Raw genomic sequence first — 8071 nt, forward strand, 5'->3', positions numbered from 1 at the left:
TGAGCAATTAATTGTCTTTTAGTTCAACATATGCTTGTCACTTGAATGATATATAGTAGACTTTCATGGCTATTTCACACATTATAGGCATAAAACATGCAATGGCTAGAAACAGAGGGCATTCAGTTAATTAACTCAGTATTAAATTATTAATATTCAGGTTGATTTATCAATTTCCACATTAAGTGCCAGAGAAAGGTGGTTTTGATCTTGCCCCGCTTAAAATACTGATTAGACTTTTCTTGCAGTACCACAGAAGATATTTTCAAGTTGAATGTTCTAAACTGTAAAGCAGTAACTTTAAAAAATTGCGTTTTGCTCCTGTTTGAATACTTACAGCTCTTATACTGCATATGGTAATTCAGAACATTGAAGAACATTGTTAAATGACTTACAAGAATGTGTATAAGTTTCAAATTTTAACAGAACAAGCTATCTAAGAAAAGTTATTTACACATAACTGTGTGTTAAAATCATGGATCAATTTTGGAACACAGAAGCAAGCACAACGTTCATTTCAGACTATATGGTAACCAAGTAAAGCAGGTATCAAAAACTTTGGATAAACAACCTAAAAATCAGTTTTGTAATACTACTCCAAAGGGAAAGAGTCTTGGAAAAGGCACCATTAGGGATTGTGTACTATTACACATCACTAGATGGGTCTCTCCAGTGTGTCTCTCTTCCCATGTCCTGACAGGCAACATAAAAGCTAAAGGCATTCCAGCACTGGTCATAGACAAAATCCAGTTTATTTTAAAGGCCAGTCTCCCCAGGGAAGAACTACTATAGAAGTCTGTCTATGGTGAAATCCAATATCTTTATCAACATTTAATTGATTTAATTCCACACATGCTGCAATGCTAAACACTACCAAATGTGAGCTACACTCCTTTCTGTACACATAACCCTTTAAATTCCAGTGAGAAGTATGTGACCTAATACCTTTTCAAGGTTGCATGGTATACTATAGGATTTTCTCTGGCCTACAAAACCTTCACTACTGCTGACTTATGAAAACATTTTATTTCCAGCTGGTCACTTGCAAGCTTTCAATTGAGTTGCAGCATCAGTTCACGAAAGTCAGAAGCTAATTTTACAGCTTTTATCCTTAAGGGGTTTATTTTTTTACCTTAACGCACCAACAGTCAGAGTCCTGCATAAAGACTGGAGAAGTTAGTGTTGTTACGAGCCATTCCTGTTGGTCACAGATAACAGCATGAATGATCTTAAGTCTGTTGAGAAATGGAAATTATGTTCCTGAAAATATCTCTGTCAAACTATTGACCATCTAACTACATCATTCTGACTGGGTTAGTTATGGCCATTTCAGTATTCTATCATATTGTATTTCATGGTTCATATTTTCTTAAAAGAAATCCTAGAATTTGGCTACAGGATTGTTTCAGTTTCTCCTCACAGAAACATATTTCCCCCCATATCTGTAAAAGAAGTCTTATCTCCTAAAACTGTAGTAAAATCTATTAGAAAGATTACAACATAAAATATAAAACTTCACTCCTCAAACAATGGATTGTTTTCTTCAAATTTTCCAAGTCACACTTAAGATCACTAGAATCAATTTGCTTTTGCAATGCTCTTCAAAATACTCCAGTCTGAAGAAACTCACTTAAATTCTGAATGTTATAAACATTGTCTCATTTCTAACTCATACATCTTGCAGAGAATACTTGCATTAGCTTATTTCGTTCCTCTATCTGCTTTGACTGCAAGACAGAAAATACAACAGATATAGCTTAACTTTCATTTAATTTTAAGAGAAATATACTCTTTTACTAGAAAAATTCAACATGTGCCAAATCAAGTTACTTAAAAAGATCAACTTTCCCAATAAGATCCAATAGAAAACATTAAAGACACAGGGACAGTAAAGAAGTTTCTCAAAAATCAGGACCTTCTAAGGTTTCTAAATTATTCCAAAACCAAACATTTTGTATCTCACCCCAGTTCTTGGGCAAAGAGGAGATGAGAAATTCTAGCATTTTTGTGAGCAGTTTCACTATAAAACCTTTCTTTTAAGTGTAATTGTAACTGTAAACCCATCAGTAAATTAATAACTACATGCCCAAAGTTAACGATTGACAGGGAGACAGCTACATGGGAGTATATATGCAGGCTTTCCTAAAATATTTCGTAGATCAGCTACTGGCCTCTTGAACACCATCAATCTAAAAACTATAACCTCCCACACTCTGAACACAGGAAAAACCAGTTGGCAATGCCTGCAATGGGATTTCTTAACAAAGCACAGAGACATTTAAGATATGCAATTTATATTGGTCAAAAGTGAGTATTTTCCCCTCACAGCAGAAGCTGAAATCGTGACTTGAAATCCAAGTTCTTATCAAAACAAGATGTAAGAAAGAGGACAGGGCTTGGATTAATATTTGGAATTTAACTTCTTTAAGTCCAAATGGCAGCAACAGCTCCTGTTTAACTATTGTTACACAATCACAGTTGAGACAAGTTTTTCACAGAAAAAGTGCTGCACCTGGAAAAAACACTTGGTTAATTCTCTTTAATATTTCTGAAGGAAATACATCTGTATTTCTTCCATTATTTTTCTAAAAGCAGTCCTTTATGTTACACCATACACTAAAACAAAATGACTACTGATGCAAACCAAATTAATAATTTGGATGGGCAGCTTCCTTGTTCTTTATCAGCATCTTAATTTTGCTTTATTATTCGTATTATAGTCTTCATTAAACAGGGAAAAACAATCAAGTACTAGAATTTTATGCATTTTAAGTTAGTGGGTGTCTTCTGACGGGGTACTCCAAGATGTTGCAGAATACACGGGTGTTCCATTATGAGAGTTACATGTAGCTATATTTTCTTCCTTGCAACACTAACCATTTAATAACATTTTAGATGGTGAACTTGCTGAACAGACAGTAGTTTCTGATACTTAGCTTAATGCATCTGCTCCTTAAATTCTGAATGAGAACAGTGGACTGACTATATAGACAGGAGTCATGAGTGCAAGGTTTTCTTTCCAGGTTAAGTTTTCCTGTTTTATGATACACCTTACGTCCAGTGCATATGAATGAACTGGAATCTCAAAGCCATCACGCCTGAATCAGCACAATCTGGAGCAGTGGGGAAAGATGCTTTAACAAATCATACTCACAAAGACCTGTGCTGCATCACTGACTTCACTATGTGAACTATATCAATGAAAAACAAATTGCATACTAATCTTCAAATAAGTGACAACTTTAAAAATGTAAACTTATAAAAAGTCAGAGAATTCAAGTTGTAATAAGGTGTACCTGGACCAGTAACTGAAGCATTGCAATGAATTCTAAATTTGGATATTAAATACAAATTTTGATCTTGCAGAAATCAGTTAAGAGCGTGCAGTGTTATTTCTTAAAATACAAGTGTTCTGAGGATCGGAATGAAGCTTATTTGCATGTTACTACATAGATGGAATTAATTTAGGTGTTTAAGTGTGCAAGAACTTTACAATCTAGTGGTGTCATCCCAAAACAGCTCTTCCACATAATAACCACTTGAATTCACTAAGTTTGCTTACTTTGATCTCTATGGGTAACAGTGAGAGATGGTTAGGGATCAGCTGCTACCAGCTTTGCTTTGAGTAGGGTCTTTGGGTCCATCTACTCAAACAACTTTCATGGTGTGACCTCACCCATCAAGAGTGGGTTTTGGGACTGACACAGCATGCCTGCAGAAGTTTGTCACATTGCCACTGTTTTCCTGTCTGTATAATTTCTTCTGAGGTCTGAAACAAATCCCACTGGGGAAAGTGTTGCTGGAATTAACTACTTCCATATTAAAAACCTTTACAGGAGACAGCACAGCTGTACCAACAGGACTACACTGCTTCAGTCTTGATATGACAGGCTAGCTTTACTCTGCACTGTCTGAATGGGAGCACTAGCAAAGAGGACTAGAACACACATAGCTGCCTTTCCACGTTCTTTACAGAAGTTTCATTTTTGTAAGACTTCCATGTTTACGGCACTCTAATGTTGACAGAAACATTTCTGACTGCCTGTATGTGGGTGTTACACACAGAGCATTCTCAGACTCCTGGAGACAAGGATCGGAGTTAAAGATCAAGTTTAACAGTAGCACAGAAGGATATTAGGTTAGCATTTGAGAGAGTAAACTGAAACAGGTAACAAGGCCTGGATGCATGGCTGATCCCTGCTATCTATCTACTAAGCACAAGTGCAAGACTCCTTCATACATCGCATTTTCCATAATTTGCAGAAATACTTGTTTGGTCATACAGTGTATTTACATGCCAACTTTTAATGAAACCTTGTGGGCCACTTCACCTGACATTCCCACACTCTTGCGTCAAATGATGTAGAAAACTTACTGTTATAGAGAAAAACACAATGCATTAAATGAACTGTATTGGTAGGAATTCAGTGTACATTGCAATTACTTGAACTAAGGAGTCAATATCACAAAATAAGCATCATCAATTCCACTAAAGTAAGGATTACAGAGTTACTATGCAACCAACTTTACATCTCTTGTTTGTTCTACCTTCTCTGCATTCTTGGCTCCTCTCCATATTAGCATTATAAACTGATTACAGCATAGCTTACTTTGAATTCTCTATAGTGGCTGTCTTTCTCATTACATCTTCTCTCTGTGTTGCCTAACCTCTTTAATGCACTTTTCTTCATTTTTCCCCCATCTATGCACAGCCTGGACACTTCAGTGTTACCAACCTATTGTCCCAAAGGTGATGGGAATTTTGATAGAGACAAACCTAATCCTAAACAAAACACTAGCAGTAAATACTAAGCCACTCTCCAGGCAAATGAATTTTCTCATCAGGTTATTCTAAGGCAGTGTTACTTAGTCTATAAGACGTTTCTTTACAACTTGTTCCTGCCTCTAAATCCAATACTGTTTTTTCTGTAGGAATTTCAGATTTTTTTTCAGCTCCTAAGAAAAGCTCCTAAGGCTCAAGAGTATAAGCCTAACCTGATGGCTGTGAGATCCACATCTACCAAAGAGATTCAACAAGCAGCTGTAACCACAGATAAGTCCTTTTTAGGTGTTCACTCTGATTCGTAACAGTCAAGAAAGCAGGAGTAGGAGGAAAACAGGATTTAATAACGCCCTGGACTGTCTGCAAGGCACATTTGTTATAGTTAAAGTGGCTCTAATTTCTTTATACCCACAAGGACTATAAACAATTTCAGATTCTGCAGTCAGTAAGACTTAACAATAACATTCTAGAACCACTCTGAGAGCTGATTTTAAGTACTGTAGTAGACTAACAACATACAATCAATTCTTCCCTACTTAGTAATTCATAAAATTTAAAGCATCTTGCAGAACATTTAGTGGACATACAGTAGTAATACCAACTATTCTATTTGCTTGGTTCCTCACATCAATTCTTCACAAGGTAGAAAGGAGGCTAAAAACAGTTGCCTTATAACTGCATGTGTGATGTTGACAGGCTACAATATGTTCACAAGAATGCTGTCACTAGCCTACTGAACTACCTTCTTCACATAAAATAGATTTCAATTTAGAAGCAAAGTAATTTCAATAGGTTAGAGCCATTAGAAGTTTACCAGAAGTTGCCTGTAAGCACTCTCAAGGGGGTGGGGAGTTCCCTGTCTAGAACACACATGATCAGCCACTGATTCCCACTATATCCTACAGCACTTGCTAGGGTGGCAAAGCAAACAAATCCAATCACAAAGTTAAAAGATTTTTCTCATATAATTATTTCTTCTTCAGTTGTAAAACTGCAGCAAAAATCATGATGTTGTCAGTTAGCTGAATGCAGTTCCTAAACAACTTTTTACATAATAATACACTGTACCTACATTATGCTTTGGTATCGGAGACTGCCATACATCAGTTTCTAAGACAGCAACATCCTTTGCCTCAGCAATTATTTTCTTTCAAGTCACATACACTTGAAATTTAACAGGAGTAAAAGCTCATCTGAGACATAACACCTCTGTTTCATGGTAGACCCTTAGAAAAAGTAAATACAGGGTTGTCAGTGCATGACTTAACTGAGGTTAAGAACACAACTGTTCTTCGGGAAGGTGGAAGTCAGTTTGAATACAGAAGATACATGGACCACTCCAACCACACTTATTTAAGAGTCTTGTCTTCCTCCTTCATTGCCTTCACCCAGTACTGCCTTATCCTCACAGCCACACCTCTCCCTGCCCCACTTCTCCACTCCTATCCTTCCTCCCCAGTAGCCTACTATTCCTACGGATTATTTATCCAAAGAGTACACAGCCACAGGTGACAGAGATTACAACAAATGCACAGCTAGGAGACATTCCAGTTTTCACTTTCATGGCTAAAGATCCTCTCCCTAAGGCCTAAAAAAATAAAGACAGTATTATTTCAACATGGTCAAAGTACATGCAACTCAAAATACTTCACTTTAAAATGTTTATAGTCTTTCCCTTCCTCAGATTCAGAAGAACACTACAAAGTGAAGACTGCGATCAAGGAATTCACAATAGTAAAGGAGTACATTCACTGTTCAGCATCACAGCTTATTTAACCCCACAGACGAGTCCATGCAGTGGACTGAAGGCTTTTTTTGATCTTTTTGTGCAACAGTACACTGGCAACTCCTAAAATTTCTACCATTTGGAGGCTTCCACAAAAAATGTTCAACAAGTTGTCTCACAAGCACAGACTGCAGGATATAATCTGCATCAGAGATAATGTATCAAACAGTTGTTCTTCATTCTATTAAGAATGTTTGCAATTTCTCAGGATTTAAATATTGAGGTGTATGCTAAGAAATTAGTGAGTCAGCTGAAAAGAAGATGATTAATTATTAAGAATGCAGTTATAATCACTGCTAATTATCCTGAAAACTAACAGAATACCAGTCTCTTCTCCCAGTCAATGCAGTCCCTCTCCCAGGAGCTCCTCTCTTTTCAATTTAACTTCCAGCGGAAAAGACAAAGAATGACTGATATCTTTATGTGCAGATCTCTCCATAACCTATTGCCAGACACTAAAATGTCAGCAGAGGTATGTATTCTTCCACTCGTGGAAGTGTAACGATTTGCAGAGCAGAATGCAATTCTCTTTCCAATGAGAACTGGAACGCAAGCTTAAAACAAAACATTAGGCGTCAGAAAATAAACATTTCGGCAGTCTTTCTGCTAGAACAGTTCTGTGATGCTACAAAACAAACACACTGATTATACACAAAAGTTGCTCTCCAGGTTACTCTCGGGATATGTATGGCCCACTTTACAATTTCATTTCAAAGAGTCAATTAAGGCGAAGGAGCTGAAGCTATTAGCTTCTATCTAAAAGAAACTCAAAAGCGAACATCAAATTGCTTACCTAACGAAACAGGTGCGCATCGAAAGGCTCTTTTATTTAGGCAACTAAGTAGTCACACTTTGTACTTCTCCCTTTTGTTGCAGGCAACCACAAGCTATAGTCACCGGTAACTACACAAAAGCGCAGCACACGAAAGCGAGCAGCAATTACACGTTGCAGAAACCCTGCTCTTACTCACCCTAGCACCGCAGCGCACACACACTCACGCACACCAGGGTCTGCGGCACCCGGCCAGGGCAGGACCCGTCACCGCTCGGCGTAGCCCGGCCGGGGGATGAGCACCACGGCCCCGGCCCCGCCAGCCTCGGGGCGCGGCCCCTTTGTTCGGGTGCCGGCGTTACCGCGCCCCGCCCTCCGCAGGTACGGGCGGCGCCGCCGCAGCCCCGGGACCCGCACCCGCCCCGCAACAGGCGGCGGGGCCCCGCTCCCCCCGCGCCCCGGCCGGAGGTCGCCAAGGTCGGCGTCCGTAACCTTCAGGGGCCGGCGGCCGGGCCCCCACCCGCCTGTCCCAATGCCCGGGCGGGGCCGGCAGGCGCACACCGCCGGGGACGGGCGGCGGCCGCGCCTCGACACCGACGCTCGGGCGGCGCAGAGCGGCGGGCGAGGAGCCGCCGGAAGCCCCCCTTGCCCCCACCGCAGCGCCCCGCGGCGCGGTTCTGTGCGGGATCCCCGCGCTCCCCCCCCGCCCGGGCTGGCCCGCGCGCCCCCG

At 39.9% G+C, this 8071-nt stretch overlaps 1 protein-coding gene across 5 annotated transcripts in view; it reads right to left on the reverse strand.

Annotated features, from left to right (window-relative positions):
* RALA (RAS like proto-oncogene A) overlaps positions 1–7927 on the reverse strand; it is a 31465-nt gene extending 23538 nt beyond the window's left edge. For 3 of the 5 annotated variants that reach the window (XM_027655879.1, XM_027655877.1, XM_027655878.1), the window contains exon 1: positions 1133–1151. The gene's annotated coding sequence lies outside the window, so the exon portion shown is untranslated. Of the gene's footprint in view, positions 1–1132; positions 1152–7540; positions 7561–7914 lie in introns of those variants that run through there. The other 2 variants (XM_027655880.1, XM_027655881.1) reach the window with 2 other exon arrangements.
* Between the last annotated feature and the right edge of the window lie 144 nt (positions 7928–8071).

Source organism: Corapipo altera, unplaced genomic scaffold (assembly GCF_003945725.1).
Source record: "Corapipo altera isolate COAL_440 unplaced genomic scaffold, ASM394572v1 59, whole genome shotgun sequence".
NCBI lineage: Eukaryota > Metazoa > Chordata > Aves > Passeriformes > Pipridae > Corapipo > Corapipo altera.